Source organism: Lissotriton vulgaris, chromosome 7, assembly GCF_964263255.1.
Source record: "Lissotriton vulgaris chromosome 7, aLisVul1.2, whole genome shotgun sequence".
Taxonomy (NCBI): domain Eukaryota; kingdom Metazoa; phylum Chordata; class Amphibia; order Caudata; family Salamandridae; genus Lissotriton; species Lissotriton vulgaris.
This window is the reverse complement of record NC_141695.1, coordinates 58,355,965-58,380,749: the sequence shown is the minus strand read 5'-3', so window position 1 is coordinate 58,380,749 and position 24,785 is coordinate 58,355,965.

The window sequence follows — 24,785 nt, the reverse complement described above, 5'->3', positions numbered from 1 at the left end:
TAAAGCCAATAAAGCCAATAGTCAAGAGTTTAAACACTGCTCTCTTTCTGATAGGTAGCCAATTTAATGATTGCAGTAGGGGTAGAGACGGGGTACGGCCTGTCTTGTTGGCCTCGCTGCAGTGTTTTGCACCATCTGCAGCCTGGAAGATAGGTCCTCCCTTATGCCTACTAGTAGGGCATTGCCATAGCCTAATCTACTAACTAGTAGTGCCTGAATTAAGGTATTTTGAACTCAAAGGGGATCCATGGAAAAATCTTTCTTAACATTTGCATAATCCCGAAGCATGTGCCTGAGAGTGTCTTCACATGATTTTCCAGCGAAAGTTTAACGTCAACCAGGATTCCCAAGTTCCTTGCCTGCATGTAGGAGTGGGTGCCTCCCCAAGGTCAGAGGGCCACCAGTTCGCCATCCACAGTTCCTCAGCCTTCCCAAACAGGAGGGGGATACAGCAGCATTTACCTGGGCTGCCCCTTTTGCTCCTTTGAAGGACCCTCGTAGCCGGTCAGCTGCCGCCGCACTCTCTGCCAACGAGTGCCACCGAGAGCAGAGACCAAGACACGGGGAACCAGGGACCACATCCCCCAGGATTCACAGCGGCCGGAAGCCGCGCACCGCGATTTGGCGCCAGGCGGCGCATAAACACCAGCACAACCCCCTGCGACGCGGGAGCGCGCTGGAGTCGCCCTGGAGAAGCCCGGGACAAGGGCGTGACAGTCCTAGACAGTCACAGACAGGAAAAGGCAGGGCGGGGCCATACCCCTTGTCTTTCTGTACCGGACTACACCGATTTTGAAGACTTCTCCCCTGGTAAAGTGTTTCCTTGTTTTTTTGCTTAGCGTCAAGCTATTGAAGCCACTTATTCCCCAGAATTGTTGCCTGTTCTTATAATGCCTAGTGGAGCTAAGGAAACATTTAACCCGGGTTCAGGTCCTCTTGATAACTATTTGGTGAAAATGGTAAATAAAATAAACAGTGACCGACAGTCCACCAAAACTTACTCAGGCTCTTCAGACCCCTGAGGAGAGCACAACGGAACATGTTATCTGTGACCCGGTTTCTTTAGCTGTGTCCACGGTCTCTGCCCAGGTCCATATGGATTCTTCAGCATCAGATGTACAGATAGTGAATGCAAACATTGATGATGCCAGCCCCGCTGCTAGACCAGTGAGGAAATGCAGGAAGCAACAAAACAAAAGGGGGGGGGAAGCACTCAAAAAAAAGGGTTGAAATCACTGAACAACTACAGGTCAATCTAGATGAGCCGTCTAACTCAGGGGATGACAGTGAGGCTGTAAATAATCTTCTAAACTCTGAACAACTTTCCCAACTACTCGGCTCCTTGGAAGCCTTGTTTGAAGCAAAAATAGCTTGTGCAAGCGTTAGTAAGGAAACTTGAAAGTGTGGCTGCTGAGGTTAAAAGGCTGGGAGGGTTGTTAGCAAAACATCTACAACCGGCGGAAACTATTAGACAGGGGGAGTCGGGTACAGCAGTGCCAGTGCAGGAAGCCAGAGTAGCGCAGGTAGCTAGCGCAGAAGGTCCACTAAAATCAACTCACCCCTTAAATACCAACAACCAAGCTATACCAGTCACACCAGCACCCACTCCCGCACCAAGTGTCACTACTCCAGTAGCAACAGGGTCTGATTTAGTACGTAACAACTATGGGGAAAGGAGAAGTAGACCTACTAATTTACCCTCAGCATGCAGCCCTTTGTTGTGATTCTAACAAATGTACCACTTCAGGATAGCTCTTCAGCCCACATGCTAAAGGAATCGCATGACTCCCTAAAGTACAAAACTGTCTCCTGGTTAAACAGGAATTCTGGATTCCCGACAAAATTTGCCCCTGACATTCTGAGTACCAGACGAGTGAACTGGATTGGGCCATCGAGAAAACTCTGTAAAGGAGATTGTGGTATAGTCAATTTTAGACACCCTCAACACATGACTACTGTCTTGCTGAGGGCAGCTTCGATGGTGCACGATGAAAATAGTATTCAGGTCCGTCCCCTTGGCTATTTTTATAACCATCCCCCCAGAGGGCCCCCACACAACACAAGATTGAGACCCTATACCTCAGTGACGGCAGAGTTGCTGTCTTTTCAACAGGGTTTAGGAGGAGAAAATTACTTCAATTATGGGCCAAATATTCCCACACATAATAGATTTGAAGTATTCTCCTCTCTGGACATGTGTGATTGACGAGAGGCCAGTGAGGGAACTGGGGAAGATCTTTGTACCGGTTTTGTACCTCAACATTTAGTTCAATCACCTATTAATCCTAGTGCTAGTCACTGCACGAATGTAACCCACGGTAACTCTAAGGGGTCAATGATTAAGATGCTAACCTGGAATATAGCGGGTCTACGATCCAAGAGAGATAATACCTCGTGGCTAAGTTTCTTGAAACAATATGAGATCATGGCTTTCCAGGAGACTTGGGGCATAGAATGTGACTTTTGGATGGACGGTTTTACGTCATACTTTGTTCCAGCTTTAAAATCAGTGGCCGGGAGAGATATAGGGGGTTTGTTGTTTCTGGTCTCTGTGAACTTAAGTGGGTCAGTCAGCAGGATAAATTGTTCATCTAATAATTTCCTTTTCTTGGAAGTCAAACTTACTAATAATATTAAATTAATCCTGGTGAACTGTTATAACTCCCAGCAGGGGGAATTTCCGAATGCAAATTTGTTAAGGATATCGGATTTTTTAAGCACATATACTTTAAAGCAAACCACTTTCTGCCAATATATTTTGTTAGGCGATTTTAATGTGCACTTATGTAGTCATAATTGTTTGGTAACTGACATTGGTGGGCCAGATCTTACATCCCCGCAACACTTTGAGCACTCAAGTAAGGGGGAAGCACTGGAGAAACTTTTATCTAACAATGATTTGTACGAACCAGGCTTCTTTGATCATAGCTCTCGTGGCCCCACATTCACAGGCAGGGGGAGTGACACAATAATCGACTACATATTCCTGTCCTCCGGACTTTTAAAATATGTTGTTTTTTATAATGCTATACCGTTAACCTTTAGCGACCATAATCCAGTGGCAATTGAAATGATAGATGGATTTTCTTTTTTAAATACATCCACCCCTCACATGGCGTTGGTTGAAGTGAAAGCAAAAGATCAGGGGAGGAGGCTAAAATGGAGCAAGGTAATCCCAGACGAGTTTTTTAACATCATTACATCAAAGGCGGCGCTAGATTTAGAAATCTGTGGTGACCAACACTCTACGGGGGAGCAAGTAATATCCTCGTATGAAGCTATCTGTTCTAAAGTAGCTAAAGAACTTACTACTAAAAATAGACCTGCCACCAACAGCTTAGCCATGGGCTGGTTTGACCATAAATGTTCCAAAGCACACAACCTCCTCAAAAAAGCTCTGAAGGACCGTCCCAGGAATAAAGTTCTGGTGGTACAGCTTAGACGAGAGTATAAAAAAATAGTGCAGGAAAGGAAAAATGAAATTAAACATAATGCTTATGGACAAAGCGACACTTAAAGACAGTGCTAAATTTTGGTCTATAATCAACACGCCCCTTTTTTCTAATATTAAAAATAACGTGTTGGAAACTAACATCGCAGAGGAGGATTGGCTGAGCCATTTTGAAAAGATCTATGGCAGCCACCTTGATATAGAAACTTTTCCGGGTCAAGCCCCAGAGTCCCCCTCTATGCCAATTAGCTTCCACATAGGAGAGGTCATAAAAGCAATTGAAGATTCTGCAGGGAGAAAGGCTCCAGGCCCAGATGGAGTCCCTTCGGATATGTACAAGGCCAACCCACTGTATTGGGCCAATATTCTGACAAATATTTTTAACACTTCGGCCACTGCAGGATTTCCTAAATCTTGGTCACGGTCGATTATTATCCCTGTGTTCAAAAAAGGCCAAAGGGCCGACCCTAGATGTTATAGGCCCATATCCTTGCTGGACTCCTCTATAAAAATTCTAGGGAAGGTTATTCTAGCAAGAATAACAGGGTGGGCCTCTGACAACAACATACTGTCAGACGCCCAATATGGCTTCAGAGCGGGGAGGAGCAAGGAGGACCAATGTTTAAACCTCCATTTAATAATAGCCAAATACATCAAAGTGGCCAGGGGCTCCATTTATCTGGGTTTTATGGATTTGTCCACAGCCTTTGACCTAGTCAATAGGTCAAAGCTGTGGACAATGCTCCTGGAGTTGGGACTTGACCGGTCTCTCGTGTACTTTTTGGCTGAGCTCCACAAAAACCTGAATGCTTCTATCAGGATGACGACCGAGGGTAAGTGTACGTCCAGCTTTAAGTCCAGTAGGGGGGTACGACAAGGATGCATATTAGCCCCTATGTTGTTCACGTTATACATAAATGGCCTGGAACAAAATTTGTTGGCAGCGTCGCCCGACATTCCGCGTATGGGAGCTACCCCGATTCCGGTGCTCCTATACGCGGATGACGCTGTCCTTTTGGCTAGTACCCCCTAGGTTTGCAAAGACTCCTGGATTCTTTTGGGGATTTTATGAAAAGTCTGGACTTGGTGGTAAACAATGGTAAATCACATGTCATGTCACTGGGGCCTGCAAACAATAAAGTTAAGACTTTCTTTTGTGGGGGAGAGGAAGTTTCAAGAGTGAAGGTATTTACTTACCTGGGTGTAGTATTCGACGATAAAAGTTCTTGGTCCCCCCAGCTTTTACTAAAGGCAAACTCCGCGAGAAACTCTTCAGCGGCAGTATTAGGTTTTGCTAAAAGGTTGGGAGGAAAGCCAGTAAAGGCAATAGTAACCATTTACAAAGCCAAGACCATTTCTATCGTAAGGTACGGGGCATCAATTTGGGGTTATATTAAAAATGATATGATCCAAACGGAAGAAAACAAATTCCTTCGTTCTCTTCTTGGTCTACCAAATTCAACTGCTTCCTACTCGGTTCACTTGAAACTTGGGATTGGTTATATAGCAGATATAATTAAAATAGCCCCATTACTGCTATGGATTAGAATCTGGACAAACTCTCATCTCTCCCTAAATCATAAAATTTTAAAGGATTGCATCAGGTTAGACAATAGGAATAAAATCCAGTGGTTGTCTAACATAGAAATGTTAGCTGCATATATGGGGCAACCAGACATTTTTTCTAATCCAGAATCCCTATGTAAGGCTGATTTGGAGTAGGTAAAAACAAACTTCACTAAGATAAGAGAGGTCGAGCGGGAGGGAGTAGAACTATGTAAATCCTCCGTTAGGGGGCATGTTTTGGTAACCTTGTCTCCAGCAATGTCACTATATCTGACAACAGTTACCAACCAGTTCCAAAGATGGCTGTTGACAAAATTACGATTTAACCAAATACAAATGCTCCTATGGGATGTGGAGGGTTGGAGTAGACCTGAAGATGTTCCTCCCTGTAAGTGCGACGATTTTCCACCTCAGGACACTACGCACTTTATGTTCTTCTGCTCATTATATAAACAGGCCAGGAAAAGATTTAATATTCCATTGTTAAAAAGTATGAACTTTACTCAGTGCAAGCCAGCCTTAATGTTTTACAATTGGTAGAATCTCCATTAACCATGTTCTGTGTCGCCAGCTTTCTTGCAGCGTCTGTTAGAGAGAAGAGGGTCAGACAAAAAACTGTACAAGAGACTGATCCCCTCAATTAACAGACAATGAATTTGTATTAACGTTATTAGATGGCTGTGGTCGTTTATGAATTTTTATTGTTAATGAATATTTTTATCTGTATAATAGTCATTTTAAAAAAAATTTAACATTATGTACATGTATAGCATACTTTTATGATTTTAATTAATCGAATAAAGTGGTTTTGACTTGACTTATACTGCTGTTCAATTTGCTGCACAAACAAGTGCAACCTTTATTATTATTAATACTTATGTAGTGCAACAAATAATCCCCAGGGGGATCTCTCAGCACCTTGGCAGCACATGCCCCGACACTCAAGCCACTAAAGCCAATAAAGCCAAGAGTCAAGAGTTTAAACACTGCTCTCTTTCTGATAGGTAGCCAATTTAATGATTGCAGTAGGGGTAGAGACGGGGTACGGCCTGTCTTGTTGGCCTTGCTGCAGTGTTTTGCACCACCTGCAGCCTGGAAGATAGGTCCTCCCTTATGCCTACTAATAGGGCATTGCCATAGCCTAATCTACTAACTAGTAGTACCTGAATTAAGGTATTTTGAACTCAAAGGGGATCCATGGATAAATCTTCCTTAACATTCGCATAATCCCGAAGCATGTGCCTGAGAGTGTCTTCACATGATTTTCCAGCGAAAGTTTAACGTCAAGCAGGATTCCCAAGTTCCTTGCCTGCATGTAGGAGTGGGTGCCTCCCCAAGGTCAGAGGACCACCAGTTCGCCATCCACAGTTCCTCAGCCTTCCCAAACAGGAGGGTATCCATTTTGTTGAAGTTTAGGTGAAAAAAATTGTTGCCCATCCAAGAAGCTATGTTCAACATACAGGTCTTAAACTTGGGTCTGGTTGCTGCTGGATCTGACTCGAAAGGGATTATCACCTGCATGTCATCTGCATATGAGATCATCTCAAAACCACAAGATCTAATAATGGCAGCCAGCGGGGCCACATAGATGTTGAACAAGTTGGAACTTAAGATGGACCCCTGGGGGACACCTTTATCCAGTGGCGTGGTCTGTGAACAAATGTGTGCAATTGGACACATTGGGGCCCATTAGGATGGCGGGTGGATTGCCCCCGCCAGGTTGGCGGTAGCCTCCGCCAGCCTGGCCGGGGCAATCCGCCCGCCATCCGCACCTAAATTCCACCCCGCCATATTAGGATGGCGAGGGGGACCGCGGTGGATGGAAAGACCGTCCGCCGCTTTTACGAATTTCCGCGGCGGCCATGCCGCCACGGAAAGGCATGCAGTCTTCACTCTGGGGGCCCCTGCGGGCCCCCAGAGTGAAGGAGAGGTGGGGGGTGCACACTGGGGGTACCTGTGATACCCCCCTGCATTTACATAAACAAAGCGGCAGGCACTGCGCGGTGTCTGCCGCTTTGTTTATGCAAATGCATTGATGCATTTTTAGCATTGTGCAGGCGGTGCTGAGAGCACGGCCCGCCACAATGCTAAAACTGCTAAAAATGCAGGATGTGCCCTCCACTGTGGCGGGCACATCCTATAACCCCCCACGGGACCCCCACCCTTATGGCGGGCGGTCCTGAATTCCGATGGAATGGCGAGGCGGACACATCCCATCGGAATTCGGGACCTTATGTGGGCCTAAGTGTTCTGTTGGTCGAAAAGCTTTGTAGCCAGGCTAAGGTGGACCCTCTGACACCAATCTCTCACAACCTGTCCAGCACGATGCTGTGCGAGATTGTGTTGAAGGTCGCCAACAGATCCAGGAGCATCAGCATTGTTGGAATCCCCCTATCTGGAGACATCCTCATTGTATCTGTGACTTCCATCAGGGCAGCTTCAGTGCTATGCCTGCCTTGAAGCTCGATTGGGAGGGATACAGAAGATCATGCTGTTACAAATAACCCGTGAGTTGTTGGTTAATCATCATCTACATGACCTTAGAGCAGCATGGAAGAAGGGAGATCGGCCTATAGTTTTTCATGTCTGCCGGGCCTGCCGACACCTTCTTCTACAGAGGTTTATTGTGCGCCTTCTTACAATTCCTGGGAAATGTAGCCATAGCCAGAGAGATGTTACAGACTTCTGAGAGTGCGGTTGTTAGTACCGGAGCCAGCTCTGACATAATGAACGGAAGGGCCGGGTCAGTCGGTGACCCCGATTTCATTGCCGCGAGTACCGGCTCTATTTGCTCAAATGGTGATGGTTGCAAACAAGTTGAGCCTAGGTGATGCGGTATTCCTCCCCTCAGAAATTAACCCCTTTGATGCATCTCCAACCCCCAAGAGGGCTGAAGATTCTATCAATCTTCTCCTTGAAATGGCGAGCCAGATTATCACAAAGCTCTTGCGTAATGGTATGTTATGTTAATGTATTTCTTCTATAGCGCTCGGCTACTCCGAGGAGCATCCCGGCGCTTTGGCGAAGAATATCAGCAGGTGAAGCAACAACATAACAACTAAAATGCAGACAGAAAAAAGGAAAAAGAACTATTTGGTAAAAAGCCACGTTTTAAGGTCTTTCCTAAAAGCAAGAAGACTGGGAGCCTGTCTTAAGGAAAGTGGTAGTTCGTTCCAAGCCTTCGGGGCTAGGTAACGGAACGACCGACCTCCCATTCTTGCACGCCTAATGGCCGGGACTGTCATCTTAGACAAGCAGGATGACCTCAAGGTCCTGCTAGGTACATATCGGGAAAGACGTTTCCCTATGTACTCGGGGCCTGGCTTTGAAAGCAAATGTCAGGCTTTTGAAAAGAATTCTCTTTGCGATCGGTAACCAGTGTAGGGTGTTCAGTAGGACAGTGGCACCTGCTCTTCTCGGGAGTCCATAGATGGCACGGGCTGCCGAGTTCTGGACTACTTGCAAACGGGTCAAAAGATATTTTGGTAGACCCAAGAAAAGAACGTTTGCGTAGTCCAGTCGAGATCCGAACAAGGCCTGGACAATTATCTTCCTATGCTGAAAAGACACTAAAGGAAGAAATTTCCTCAGCATCCGTAGAATGCTGAAGCATTTACCTGAAAGGCACGAAATATGCGGCCCGAAGGACAATTCACTGTCCACAATCACTCCCAAGTTCTTGGCCTTGAAAGACACATTGTCAGGGGGAAACATATCTTGTGGCCACCAAGATTTCCAGTCAGGTTCAAGGGCGCATCCAAAAAAGAGCAGTTCCGTGGGGGGAACAGTAGAGATGCTTACTTTAGGATTAGTGAACTCCTTTAGTTTCTTAAAGAGTTCCTTTGAGGAGTTTTTAGTCTCCCGTATTCATGTACCCAGATGATCTCTTCTTGCTGTATTACAGCTTTTTAAATATGCTCTGTGTGCTAGATTATAAGCCAGCTTATCCTCTGGCCGTTTAGTCTTCCTCCATTTTCTCTCACTGCCTCTACACCATGCCTGTTCTGTTTTAGGACCTTCCGAGTACCAAGGGGCTGGCACCCTCCTCTCCTGAACCCTCACTACTTTGAGAGGGGCTATGCTGTCCAAGGCGTTTCCAATGGAATCCTCCCATCTTTCAAGGGCCTTTTCAGAAGCCTCCCCTCTTCAAATAACGGGGTTCTAAAAGCCAGACCAAATGCTTCCGGAGTGACTTTCCAACAAGCCCTGCGAAGGTTATCCTACATTGGAGCTGACTTCCGACTTCTGGCTTACTAAAAGAAAATCTTAGTGCCAGGTGGTCAGTCCACGTCAGCCCCAGCGGAGATTATACGGATAGGTCAAGGAAACTCATAAAGATAGTATCAGGAGTGTGACCTGTAACACGTGTAGGTTCATGAACTCTTGAAAAAAGACCTAGCGACTCCATGCCCAACAAAGAGACCTCGAATCTACATTGGAAAGCTCTTCCAGGTGATGGTTAAATTCCCTGGTCAGTAGAAGTCGTAAGACTATAAGATATACGGGGCAAGGGTTTCCAGTAATGCGGAACAGAACCATTTTTTGCTTTCTCCAGGGAATGATAAACTACTGCCCCCATCTACCTGGCCCCCTTGAGGGACTCCAGCTGAAACACCATTAATTCAATGTAGGTGGTCGACACTGTATGCATTATTTTAATATAGTGTGGTGCCCGCATAGCTTTTGCCAGCGCCCCCATCGTTTGCCTGCCCTTTCTAGTCTTGTGACTGTATAGTCTTCTGGAAAAGCAATAGCCAGGGCCGGATTCGAGTGGGTTTGGAGCCAGGTCTCGGTAAGGAGTCACATATCTGGCTTCAGATCTTCCAACAGATCAAATACTTCAACAGAGTGTTTGGGGATTGATACACAGACCATGGAAGGGAGGTTCTTGTACTGCCTTCCCTTCATGATATTCCCCGCCATATCGCTCCTTTGGTCCCTGGGTGCTTGGGGACTGAAATAGCAGGGGGACTAAGATTTGTGAAGGATAATTCCTGTGCCACCTACATTGAGGACAGTTACAGCCAAGTGCCACCCTCTCTGCTGACATATACCCCTAACACCCCAAACCTAGAGTGTTCGCCTTGAGAGCCAGCAGCACATCTTTTGAATAATTATTAAAAGCCATCCTGTACCTTAGGGAATGTGCACAATTTTCTTGCAGCTGGCAGCATCCAGGAGCGGACGGGTGCAGATAGGCTTGCCTTAGACGCGCCTTTGGGCACGCTTCCACAATGAATTTATGCCCCCTGCAGCAACGACTAGAGTGCTAGTCGCTCAACATGGCTGCCAGCGTCAAGTCAAGTCAAGTCAAGTCAAAGAATTTATATAGCGCATTACATACCCAGAGGGTCTCAAGGCGCTTAGGGAGGGGAGGAGGGTTACTTGTCAAATATCCACGTTTTAAGTTGCTTTCTGAATGCTAGGTGGTTCTGGGTAAGGCGAAGGTAAGTGGGGAGTGAGTTCCATGTTTTAGCTGCCAGGTATGAGAAGGATCTTCCACCCATGGTGGTCTTGTTGATGCGGGGTACAGTGGCGCGGGCTTGGCTGGAAGAACGTAGTTGGCGGGAGGGGGTGTAGAAGGACAGTCGTGAGTTGAGGCATTCTGGTCCGATGTCGTAGAGTGATTTGTGTGCGTGGGTCAGCAGTCGGAAAGTGATCCTCTTATCGACGGGAAGCCAGTGGAGGTCTTTCAGGTGGCCAGAGATGTGTTCATTACGCGGGATGTCTAATATGATCCTGGCTGAGGCGTTTTGGATTCGTTGGAGTTTCTTCTGGATTTTAGCGGTAGTACCTGCGTAGAGGGTGTTTCCGTAGTCCAGTCGGCTCGTGACCAGAGCATGGGTGACTGTTTTTCTGGTTTCGGTGGGGATCCAGCGAAATGTTTTTTTGAGCATGCGAAGAATGTTGAAGCAGGATGAGGATACGGCGCTGACTTGTCTGTTCATTGAAAGTGAAGAATCCAGGATAACGCCTAGGTTCCGTGCGTGGTCTGTCGGGATGGGTGCTTTTCCAAGGGCTTCCGGCCACCAAGAGTCGTCCCATGCAGAGGGGGATGTACCTAAGAGGAGGACTTCTGTTTTATCTGAGTTCAGTTTCAGACGGCTGTGTTTCATCCATTCAGCAACTTCTTTCATTCCTTCGTGTAGGTTGGTTTTGGCGGTGCTGGGGTCATTGGTGAGAGAGAGGATCAGTTGAGTGTCATCCGCGTAGGAGATGATGTTGAGATTGTGTTGGCGAGCGATGGCCGCAAGGGGGCTCATGTATACGTTGAAGAGGGTGGGACTGAGTGAGGATCCTTGTGGTACGCCACAGATGACTTCAGTGGCCTCGGACTTGAATGGTGGAAGGCGGACTCTCTGGGTTCTTCCGGTGAGGAACGAGGTGATCCATTCCAGTGCTTTTCCTTGGATTCCGATGTTTCTGAGGCGTTGTAAAAGGGTGCTGTGGCAGACTGTGTCGAAGGCTGCAGAGAGGTCGAGGAGGATGAGGGCGACTGTGTCTCCATTGTCCAGTAGAGTTCGAATGTCGTCTGTTGCTGCGATGAGGGCGGTCTAAGTGCTGTGTTTTGCTCGGAAGCCAGATTGTGAGGAGTCGAGGGATTTGTTGGCTTCGAGGAAAGCGGCGAGTTGGTTGTTGACAGCTTTCTCGATGACTTTGGCCGGGAAAGGAAGGAGCGATATGGGGCGGTAATTTTTGAGTTCGGTGGGGTCCACTGTGGGTTTTTTCAGAAGGGCGGTGAGTTCAGCGTGTTTCCAGCTTTCCGGGAAGGTGGCGGAGTTGAAGGAGCAGTTGATGACGTCTCGGAGGTGCGGTGCTATGACGGAGTCTGCTTTGTTGAAGATGTGGTGAGGACATGGGTCTGTGGGGGATCCTGAGTGGATGGAGTTCATCAGGCGGATGGTGTCCTCAGTGGAGATTGGGTTCCAGTCGTTGAGGGTGTTCAAGGGGGGAGAATGTTCAGCATATGGTTGGGTGGGTTGGTCTCCGGGTTGGTTGTCGAAGCTGTTGAGGATGTCTGCAATTTTGTTGTGGAAGAATAAAGCCAGGGAGTCGCAGAGGGCTTGAGAGGGGGTGATGTCGTTAGAGTTGGCCGAGGGGTTGGTAAATTCCTTGACGATGTTGAAAAGTTCCTTGCTGTTGTGGGCGTTGTTGTCTAGTCGATCCTTGAATGCTGTTTTCTTGGCCTTTCGGATTAGTTGGTGGTGTGTGCGGGTGGCGTTTTTGAAGGCGTCCTTGGTGCTAGTGGTTGGGTCTTTTTTCCAGGCCTTTTCTGAGAATGCAATATGATCAGGTAAAAACAACAATAATTTTAAAAATTAGTGAGCGGTGGTAGTGTCTGCTGTCTATGTCTGCCATTCACTGCCATATTATGATTTTCGTTTTACACTCAACATACATGTAATATGTAAATAGGTAGCAAATGCTGTACAATCATGTAAGAATAAACTACATTCATACTGTTCTCATCTCTTTAAAGGCTTACTTTCATCTGAACATCAGAGCTTGTAATGTATTGCATTAAATCTCACAAAGATCTTTCTCTCTGTGTCACGATTCCGGAAACCTCAGGATCAGGGTGATGCCGAAAGGGGTCCACCTCCTGATTTCCCCACACTCTGACTGTACAAATAACACAGAGCGTAGAGGTAATCAAGCGAGGGATAAATCAGGGAAGGTAAGGAAGGGGTCTGGAACGGATGGGATAGCTGAAATGACAAGAAGGAGATAATTAGCACACCAATTCTGACTACTCTCATTCAAGTCTCGCTAGTGGAACGATACATACCAGTTAAATCAGGAGGAGGACCTCTTTTCTCTAACCTTAGATACTTCTCTAGACCAGAGGGCTCCCTATAAGAAAACCACTTGTTATTATGTATTCCAATACTTTCAGCAAAGCATTCAAAAAGACCACACCTTCAACACACATACCATATACTGCTTCCTTTGAGTAGAGAATAGATTTCTCCAGTAACCCAGTTGTTATAGTTTATGGTGCCGCAGCAGTTCCACAACAATGAAGATCAGAAATCCATGATATCCTCTGATAATACACTTTCAATTCATCCAAGGACAAAGATATAGTTCGATTTAATGTTCCTAGCTGGGCCCAACTATATATGGAACACTAACAAAAAGAGAAAAAAAATGCTGCTTCCTCATCCGAGGCTTACCAGTCTTCCCATCCTGAATATAGTTCTGAAATGTGGTTGCACGAATTATTATGTCCTCAGCAACCTGAACAAACACAGCTTCAGCTGCCTTCACCTCGCGGCAGCCGCTCGCGGTAAAAACCAATGCACCGTAAGTACTTCCCAGAGCGGACACGCTCTGTAATTCACAAGTCCCAAGCGAAAGTGCCCATAGCCACGAGCACCTTGAAACCGGGAATCTTCCCTCGCGGCAGCCGCTCGCGATCGGGAATATCTCCTTTAAACTCAGGAAGCCTTTTTTCTCCACCGCGTTTCACCAACCCGGCATCTTCCTGTAACTGACAAGATTGTCTTTCTATGCGGCAGCCGCTCGCGGACAGAAAGCAGGATAAGGGAAAGCCTTCCCTCGCGTTTCTCGTTTGGCAACACTTGAGAAACTTGCCATGCAGAAACTGCAACAAAGTATCTAATCCAAGACTTTGATTCTGGAAACAAACAGCTCTCAACACAGGGAACACGACCACACTCGTTTTCCAGATTCCAAGGAGGAATCATTTACAGCGCCATCTAGTGGTCCACACCATTATATAGCCTCTGTTCACTTTCAGACTTATGGGATTTGTAGTCCTGTAGGCGCAGTACTCGAATCCTGACACTCTGGTGGCACAGTGAGCAGGGCTAGAGAGACCATGGAAAGTTACATGTTAACCCTTCTTTTAGGAAGGTGAGCATCTGAGAACTTCAATGGAGTGAGGAACAAACAAAGCAGCACTTCACCTGTTTGAGTGGAGGAGCACACACAAATGTTACGACTGTGAAGCAAGAGAATAAGACTGGTGCAGACATTCACATGGAGGTAACTTTGCATTTGCTGATTTGGTGCAACCGTCACATCGATGTCGATTAGAATGGCGTCCGTCCACAACCACCCGAGGTGGAGGGACCGTCCGCAGGGGCTGCGGCGTTCCCTCCATAGGAATTAGGATGTGACCGCCACCCTGGAGGTCACATCCTGTATATCTACTATTGTGGCGGGTGCTGCTTAAAGCAGCACCCGCCGCAAAGTAAAAAATGCATGCTTTGCATGTGCATGCACAAAGCGGCAGGCACTGCGCGATGCCTGCCGGTTTGTGCATAAACACATGTGCACCCCCCATCCCCCAACATCCTGGGGGCCCGCAAGGGGCCCCCAGAAGCAAAGGTCCACATGCTTTTCCACAGCGGAATATCCGCAGCGGAAAAGCATGTCTCCGCACCCATCATAATATGGTTGGCGGTGTCTTGCAGACACCGCCACCTTATTGTGGTCCACACCCCACGGATCAGCGGCGGACAGTCCGCCTCTGATCCCACCGCCATCATAATCTGGCGGTGGGTGTTTTCAAGGGCCCCGGCAATGAATCCACAACCTCCGGGCCAGCGGTGGCTTCCACTGGCCCGGAGGATGCGGATTCACCGCCATCATAATCGACCCCTTAGTGTGGGCAAGGACATGCCAATATAGCCTTAGTCAATGTACAATCATAATTCCCTTTTGTGAGTTTAATTCTTTTAGCCTGCTGATCCACTTATTTGTCCATATTTTATTAAAGCCACACCTACCTTCACGAGGCTTGATTAAGAGTTCAGTGTAAATCAAAATCATCCTTTATATTAAAATTTGGTTTGATGACTAATAAGCAGAAGAATTGTTTCTCTTGACTTCATAATTCTGGCTACCCTTAAAATATTAATAATGTTAGAATTTAGACTTAATGTAGAAATAGTCATTACATTTTAATTTACAATATAATCATTTACTTGCTCACTCTCATGCAAAGTACCCAAAGTCAATCTACTTCAAAACTTGGCTCATATTTCATTTTAGACTTTGTAACTAATAATGTTTTACTTATTTTCAGATGGGAGATATCAATCAAAGTTACGGAGCAGAATTTGTTCTTGTGGGTTTCTCTGATATTTCCAACTGGCGAGTTCCCATCTTTGTTGGATTCCTGCTGTTGTATCTAATAGCAGTTTCTGGTAACCTTACTGTCATATCTGTCATTTACTCAGAGTCACAGCTTCACACACCCATGTACTTCTTTCTTACAAACTTGTCTTTTGTAGACATCTCTTACGCTTCTGTCACAATCCCAAAATTGCTGGCCAGCTTCTTTGTTTCAAAAACACGAATTACTCTTAAGGAATGCCTGCTGCAGGTGCACTTTTTCATGGCCATGATTGCAATAGAATTCCTTATGCTGACCATCATGTCTTTTGATCGCTATGTAGCCATCTGCAATCCCTTACAGTACACAATGTTGATGAATAGATCTGTTTGTCTGCGTATGGTCACCGGAGCATGGATTTTAGGCCTCCTGGAGCCAATATTTCACACTTTTCTTTTATCCACATTCTCCTTCTGTAAGACTCATGAAATTAACCACTTCTTCTGTGACATCGCTGCCCTGCTGACACTTTCCTGCACCAGCACTCGTACCATTGAAACAATGACTTTCATCCTTGCCGTGATATCAGTAATATTCTCATGGATTTTAATTATCAGTTCATACATCAAAATCGTCTCAGCTATTCTGAAAATGCAGACCACTAACCAGAAACAAAAGGCCTTCTCCACCTGTGCCTCTCATCTCACAGTTGTTATTTTATTTTATGGAGCCATCATGTTTGTCTATGTAAGGCCAGTCTCTACGTATTCAGTAAGTGAGAGCAAAATGTTCTTCTTGGTCTACAATGGAGTAGTCCCTTTGTGCAACCCCATAATCTACACTCTTAAAAACAAAGAGTTCAAAGATGCTTTGAAAAGAAGAACAGGTGGAAGATCACAGAATAAGGAATGAGCCTGAGATACAATTATATTGTGCACTATATTTATTGCATATTTATTTGTTATGACTTTTATTTTACACTCAAAATACATGGATCAATACTAGGATTTATGAGTTATAAAGGTTTGATCTAGCCTAACAGGCTGGGGCAGGCATGGGTGCATACATAACTTCAGGCATTGCATAATGGGAGGCAGTCTGCATATTAAATAAGGGCTCATATTAAAAGAGAGGTCTATATTTTTCCTTATGTATGGGTTAGATTTGATGCTCACAGGTGTATTTTCTAAATTAGTAATGAACATCTGAGTGGATAGTCCCATGGACAGGGCTTGCATAGTTTGAAGTGTACCATGAGGACAGTAGGTTTCAGGTAAATAAATGAGAAAATGTGCATACAATGGCATTTGTTTCTGTTCTTAAAATCACTAAACATGGCACTGCATGTGCACCTTCTAAATTCCCATCCTGAACACAATAGACCTGATTCACAAACTGCACTCCTGTAGTTCATTTTGTAATACTACCTAATGTACAACAAAACATACTACATTTTGCAAATTGTGCCTATACTTCTATGTGCAGTGTTGTCTGCCCCAACTGTGGAAGCTTTGCTCATGGAAGTATAGATTTTAATCTCAAATATCGGATGGACACAGGCGAGTGGGTAAGAATAGAAGAAGACTTACTACCAAATGGGATGCTATTAGAGAGGAGTAGGAAGGGGCTAGGGGGGCCAGCGAAGGGTCTAGGGAGGGACGTCACCCAAGAGTAAGTCACTTGCATAACTCTGGGGCTAGAGACATATAACTTACAATTTTTATAGTAATTGTATTGAAATTTGTGAGTGGAATGCTGAAAGTAGTAAACTTACTTCAAGGAATAAACAAACTCAATAGTGACTCAGGCCCTATAGAGAGATGAACAATGTTTACTCAAATCTGCAAATAACCTTATTAGGACAAGGAGCAGTTGACTTCTGCAAACTAAAAAAGTAAAAGGCTGCAGCAACTATTGACAATAATATATATTTTTTTTCACAGATGTAGAGAGTTTTAAGAAAGGAGAATCAGGCTCATGCAAATCAGAAAATGTTTGTGGATAGCACTGAATGAAGTGCATCTGTTTAACCGACATTTCTGTAAATAGTGTGCATGGTCCCTGATGCGGATTGGGGAACTGGCATGAGAGTCATATCCCTAGTGGTGGGAGGGACACTCTACTGAATTTAGGTGTGAGGGACAGAGAGGAAAGTTCTTCAATGGTAGAAACTATAGTAGGGAGGTATCTATACACCCCAGAAGATTTTGGGTTGAGTTGCATGGACGGTTTGATACTGTCTCACCAGTATCATGAGGGTGATGTGGGATACTTTTGAAAGCCACTGGATTTTGAGGTGAAGGGTAGCTTGGTTAACACATGTGCTGGACTGTGTGACCTGATTGGTGGAGAGCATATGGTAACACCCAGTGGAGTATGAGTTCCCTAAACCTGGGGAGCTTGAACTGTAAGCAGCATATTTGGTTTATTCCAGGTTTTGGGGGTGATTCTGAAGGGGGGGCTGTGTCCTAGGGTGCCCAAATTCCAATTTCAGGAGTGAGCACCAGAAGGGAGGCTTAGTCTATACCGGGTTGCAATCCCCTGAGGGGGATCCCTTAGAGTCAGGAGAGCTGGAGGCGGCTGGGACAATCGCCCCACACATTCTAGTGTTTGACAGCACCAATCCAAGTACGAGGGTGCAGAAGTCCAGAGAAAGGGGTGAGAGGGGAGACAGTCCCCAGTGGGAGGACCAATGGGTCGGGGATTGCCAGCTCTGGGGGAGGACTGACCATAGTGAGGCCACTTCTGGCCGGGGTGTCTTCATGCACTGTCAATTGGACAGGAAGCTGGGGGTCTGGATTACTAACAAAATATCGAGGAACAGAATATCGAGGTATCAAAATATCGTCACAAAAATATCGAAGTAAAGAATATCAATATCCTATCTACATCATGGTAAGTACAAAAATATCAGGGCAAAAAAAATCGATGTCTAAAATATAGTTGTAAAAAATATCATTTTTTTATGTTAAAAAAATAATGTAAAATAAGCAAATAATACATATAATTAAATGAAACAGTTAAAAATACTAAAACATGTTTAAGAATAATAACTAATACTTATAGTGTTAAAATAACTTAAACATATACATATATAAAATAATATATATACTTACTGCACAGAGTGCAACAGTAGGGAAAGTGTTAGATAGCGTAGGGGTTAAAGTTGCTATTCCCACTCCAGTGAGTGCAACAGTAGAGAAAGTGATGGACAGCGTAGAGGTAAAAATTACTACACCCACTCCTGAGAGTGCAACAGTAGGGTAAGTGTTGGATAGCATGGGGTAAATATAACCATTCCCACTCCAGTGATTGCAACAGTAGGGAAAGTGTTGGATAGCGTAGGGGTACACATTACTATTCCCACTCCAAAGATTGCAACAGTAGGGAAAGTGTTGGATAGTGTAGGGGACAAAATTACTATTCCCACTCCAAGGAGTGCAACAGTAGGGAAAGTGTTGGATAGCGTAGGTGTAAAAATTACTATTCCCACTCCAGTGAGTGCAACTGTAGGGAAAGTGTTGGATAGCATAGGGGTAAAAATTAATAATCCCAATCCAAAGACTGCAACAGTAGGGAAAGTGTTGGATAGTGTAGGGGTTAAAAATAACATACTTATGAATTAAATGATTTTTTAAATTAAATAATGATTTATTAAAAAAAAGTACAATAAATTAGTTAAAAATACTAATGAATTAAAATTAATAATTACTTTAAAACATTAAAATACTTCCCACCCCATTCCCCAATAAACACACAACACACTCCACATTTCACACAATTAATTTAATTATCAATTAAAGATGTAATAACAATTGATTACCAATAATGCATAATTAACAATAAATTAATTATCAATACCAATAAATATTAATTAATAAAAATGAATTACCAGTTAACAATTAATTAACTACATTATTTATCAATACCCAAAAATAAAAATGTATAATTACTTAATTACAATTAAATTACTTCCCACCCTATTCCCTTATAAACCCACAACCTGCTACAGAACTAAAACGCAAAATGTAATTAAAAATAATTAATAATTACTAACAACTATTATTTAATTTACTATAATAAAATAACTTTCCACACTATTCCCTCTATAATCCCACAACCTGCTATGGTACTAAAACGCATAATTTACTTCAGATTATTATTTTTTTTAAACTGCAATATTTAACAAAAATGTAGAACACATACATTTAAAGTACATACTAAAATACATAACACTGTCAAGTCAAGTCAAGTCAAATAATTTATATAGCGCGCTACATACCCAGAGGGTCTCAAGGCGCTTGAAGAAGGGTGGGGAATTACTTGTCGAATATCCAAGTTTTAAGTTGCTTTCTGAATGCTAGGTGGTTCTGAGTGAGGCGAAGGTGAGTGGGAAGTGAGTTCCAGGTTTTAGCTGCCAGGTAGGAGAAGGATCTTCCTCCCATGGTGGTTTTGTTGATGCCAGGTACCGCAGCAAGGGCTTGGTTGGAGGATCGTAGCTGGCGGGAGGGGGTGTAGAAGGAAAGTCGTGTGTTGAGGCATTCGGGTCCAAGTTCGTAAAGTGCTTTGTGAGCGTGGGTTAAGAGGCGGAATGTAATCCTCTTATTTACGGGGAGCCAGTGGAGGTTTTTCAGGTGACTAGAAATGTGGTCTTTACGCGGGATGTCTAGTATGAGTCTGGCTGATGCGTTCTGGATGCGTTGGAGTTTTTTCTGAAGTTTTGCTGTGGTACCGGCGTATAGGGTGTTTCCGTAGTTCAGGCGGCTCGTGATCAGTGCGTGGGTGACCGTTTTTCTAGTTTCGGTGGGGATCCAGCGAAATGTTTTTTTGAGCATGCGAAGAATGTTGAAGCAAGATGATGAAACGGCGTTGACTTGTCTGTTCATTGAGAGTGAGGAGTCCAGGATGACGCCCAGGTTCCGTGCGTGGTCCGTCAGGATGGGTGCTTTTCCAAGGGCCTCTGGCCACCAAGGGTCATCCCAGGCAGAGGGGGAGGTACCTAAGATAAGGACTTCTGCTTTGTCTGAGTTCAGTTTCAGACGGCTGTGCTTCATCCATTCGGCTACTTCTTTCATTCCTTCATGTAGGTTGGTTTTGGCGGTGTCCGGGTCGTTGGTGAGTGAGAGGATCAGTTGAGTGTCATCAGCGTAGGAGATGATGTTGAGGTTGTGTTGGCGTGCGATGGTCGCGAGGGGGCTCATGTATACGTTGAAGAGGGTGGGGCTTAGTGAAGATCCTTGTAGCAAGCCGCAAATGACTTCAGTGGCTTCTGACTTGAATGGTGGAAGGCGGACTCTCTGAGTTCTTCCGGTAAGGAACGAGGTGATCCATTCGAGTGCTTTTCCTTGGATTCCGATGTTTCTGAGGCAATGTAGCAGGGTGTTATGACAGACTGTGTTGAAGGCTGCGGAGAGGTCAAGGAGGATGAGGGCGACTGTGTCTCCATTGTCCAGTAGAGTTCGAATGTCGTCTGTTGCTGCGATGAGTGCGGTCTCAGTGCTGTGTTTTGCTCGGAAGCCGGACTGTGAGGAGTCGAGGGATTTGTTGGTTTCGAGGAAGGCGGCGAGCTGGTTGTTGACAGCTTTCTCGATGACTTTGGCCGGGAATGGAAGGAGTGAGATCGGGCGGTAGTTTTTGAGTTTGGTGGGGTCTGCTGTGGGTTTTTTCAGAAGGGCGCTGAGTTCGGCGTGTTTCCAGCTTTCCGGGAAGGTGGCGGAGTTGAGGGAGCAGTTGATGACGTCTCGGAGGTGTGGTGCTATGAGGGAGTCTGCTTTGTTGAAGATGTGATGAGGGCATGGGTCTGTGGGGGATCCTGAGTGGATGGAGTTCATCAGGTGGATGGTGTCCTCAGTGGAGATTGGGTTCCAGTTATTAAGGATGTTCAAGGGGGGTGAAGGTACTGCAGGAGGTTGGGTGGGTTGGTCTCCGGGTTGGTTGTTGAAGCTGTTGTGGATGTCTGCGATTTTGTTGTGGAAGAATGAAGCTAGGGAGTCGCAAAGTGTTTGAGAGGGAGTGATGTCGTTGGAGTTGGCTGAGGGGTTGGTAAATTCTTTGACGATGTTGAACAATTCCTTGCTGTTGTGGGCGTTTTTGTCTAGTCGTTTTTTGAATGCGGCTTTCTTGGTGGTCTGGATCAGTTGGTGGTGTATGCGGGTGGCGTTTTTGAAAGCGTCCCTGGTGCTGGTGTTTGGGTCTTTTTTCCAGGCCTTCTCAAGGGAGCGACAGAGTTTCTTGGATTTCTTAAGATCATCGTTGAACCAGGGAGCGTTTTTGCTGCCTAGTTTGGTTTGACGTTTTTTTAAAGGTGCTAGGTTGTCGGCGCTGTTGGTGAGCCATTGAGTGAGGTTGATGGCTGCTTGGTTGGGGTTCTAAGAGTGGGCCGGGGGGTTTTGAAGAAGTGATGAGGAGATCTGGTCAATGGTGATTTTGTTCCAGTTTCTTCGCAGAGTAGGTTGAGGATGGTTGTGGGTTGTGGTCTTTTTGTAGAAAAAGTGAACGCAGCTGTGGTCCGTCCAATGGAGAACTGTGGTGTGACTGAAGGAGATATGTTTGCTGGAGGTGAAGATGGGGTCGAGTGTGTGACCTGCGTAGTGAGTGGGGGTATTAACAAGTTGTTTGAGTCCGAGGTTGGCGAGATTGTCCAGAAGGGTGGTGGCGTTTCTGTCGTTGCTCTTTTCCAGGTGGAAATTGAGGTCTCCCAATAGAATGTAGTCCTCGGAGGGGAGGGCGTGTGGGGTGATAAAGTCAGTGATGTCTTCACTAAATTGTGCACGGGGTCCTGGAGGCCGGTAGAGGAGGGTGCCTCTGAGTGTGGTCTTGGGGTCGGTGTGGATCTGGAAGTGAAGGTGTTCGGCGCTGGCGAGGTTGACGTCTGAGCTGGTTGAGATGCGGATGGAATTCTTATGGACGATGGCGATGCCTCCTCCTGTTTGTTTGGTGCGGTCCTTACGGATGATCTTGTAGCCGTCCGGGATGGCAATGGTGATGTCTGGGGCTGATGAGGCGGTCATCCATGTTTCTGTTAGGAAGGCGACGTCCGGAGAGATGGTGTTTACTAGATTCCAAAGGTCGATGGCGTGTCTGTGGACCGAGCGGGTGTTGAGCAGGATGCATTTTAGGTGGTTGGTGTTGGATCTCCGTTTGGTGTTCGTGGATGAGGAGTTGGTCTTGGTGCCGTCATACTTACGGGAGTTGCAAGTGAAGGGTCCATGGGTGTGTCCAGGAGCGGCTTGGGCGCAGTTGGGGAGTCGGCCGGGGTTTAGGGCTAAGAGGGTGGAGGCGTCGTATGTAATGCGGGTGGGGTGGGTGGTACGGGGGCCAGGGGGTCTGGTGCTGGGGGCAGTCCAGGCGCGGACGGGCGTAGACGGGCTTACCTTTGGCGCACCTTCGGCGCGGCCGCAGCCCGTGGACGCTGCGCGTTGATGCATCTGTCATAAGTGGAGAAGTGGAGGGGAGCGGAGCGTGGGAGGGGGAGCTGGGAGGTGGTAGCGTAGGGGGAGGGACGGGCTGCAGGCACAACAAAATGGTGGAGTCAACAATAACAAGGACAGCAGGACGCTATGGGCGCAAACAATCAGGCAGCACACAATATTGATGAAATCACAGAGAAAAGAAATGCGGAGCACTATGCCACAGATCGGCTTCCAAGTCAGTTTCCAATTAAGTTTAAGGCAGAGGGGGAGAGGCAGCGCTACGCACACAGGTCAGTTAAATTATTCTAAGCACTGAGAGCAATGCGAAGAGAGAATGAGCAGCGCTATGCACACAGGTCAGGTAAATTAATCTAAGTACTGGGAGCAATGAGAAGAGAGAATGAGCAGCGCTATGCACACAGGTCAGTTACATTAATTTAAGCACTGGGAGCAATGCGAGGAGAGAATGAGCAGCGCTATGCACACAGGACGAATAAAATATTTGTAAAACAAATAACGCAATGCAGAATCAAAAAGATGAATGGCAGTGTAGACAGGCAGCGCTATGATACCACTATAGCGCTTGCAGGTCGGGAGGAAGGCTGGAGCGACCGCTTCACACAGGGTTAGGCTGGTCACAGAGGCCTTGATAATACCAAAAACGATATTTCTTACCGTCAGGTCGATATTCTGATCTTCAATATTCTTGATGTCGATATTCTGACCCCACAATATTTAAAACTCGTTATTTTTTCTTGCCTGATCTCCCTTCTCCAAAACAGCTTTTCAGCAAGGGCATGGCTTGTGGTTGGAGGCAGCGGTCCGACTGGGCCAAGGTCGGTGTGCAGCCCTAGAATCAGATTCTGAGGCAGCTGAGGTGGGAGCTGTAATTCGGTTTGCATACTAGAGTGCAGCCCAGTCTGCATTGGAGAAAACACAAGTTCTAAAGTTAAAGAAAATACATAGAGGAGAAAAATTGACAAGTCCTCTATAAAACCTCTAATGACTCCGGTAAGAGGGGGAAGGGTAAAAAACTAATATCCTTGGTGGGGGTTTAAAATCCCTAACAGTTGTTCCGAGAAAGGGAGAGAGTGAAGTTTCCACCAGTTCTATTATTAGATACACCCTGAGAATCCGAGACTTAAAAGGCCAATACCCTGTAGGTCCTTTAAGTAATAAAGTTAACTGATTAGCCTCTCAAAAAGGACAGGATAAAGGAAGATCTATTTGTTTTCAGTCGGTCCCTCCAGATAATACCACAAGGGATTCTCTGGCAGATAGATCGACACAGGGACCGGGACTGGGACCAAGGAAGAAGCGATCTAAGAGAAACCCTGATTGTTTCAAAATGACACCTTCACTCCGCTTGTACTTCAAAGTTCAATCCCAGATTGTGAATGTAACCCCCCCCTCTAACTCAGCATTCACATCTACACCCTTAGATCCGATACAAACCTCTGACTCCACAGTCCCTACAAATATCATGAATACGGATGGTACCAGTGGCATAGAGACCATGGGTAGTGCTTTGTGTTTGGAAAATAGGTTTAGTCCTTTCCTTTAGCTGCAATAGTAGAAAATGAGTTGGGTGCACAAACAGAGACCAGCTCGGTAAACATAATTAACTGGTTTCTGGAAGCAACCTCTGCGCTGGTTGAAAAAACAGATCAGCCAGAACAATCTGTCCAACCAGGAATAGAAAAGCTAATATTTACTTTACTAATGGAAGTTAAAGAAAAGTTTGCAGTTTCAGAGATAAATCAGCAAAAGATCCAGAGTACTTGTAAGACCCTAGGAGGCAAGATTAATAGCTTGATGGACAGAGTTGGAATAATGGAGAGTTCCCTGGAAGAACTAACAAAATAAATTGACCTAAGTAAAAGTGAAATTGTTAAACTAAAAGACAGCAACTTAGGAATAAGCCGGAGGTCCTTGAAAATAACAGCAGGAGAAATAACATTACAATTTTGAGTGATCCAGAGGGTCTGGAAGGGGAAGACATAAGGGGCTTTACAATCAGACTGCTAAAAGGGATAAATATGGATATTGAGGAGCGCACCCTGGAGGAAGACATCCAGACAGTCCACCGAAACCCTTAAGTCCAGCAAAAAAAATCCAAGGAAAATTCTGGTTAACTTTAAATCATATTCCTTCAAGGAGAGAATTCTAGCAGGGGGCCGTAAACACATATAAGAAGGATGAATGGTCTTTCAGAGTCAGATCAGACATTTCACTTATAACTCAAGATAGACAACGGGAGATGGGGAAA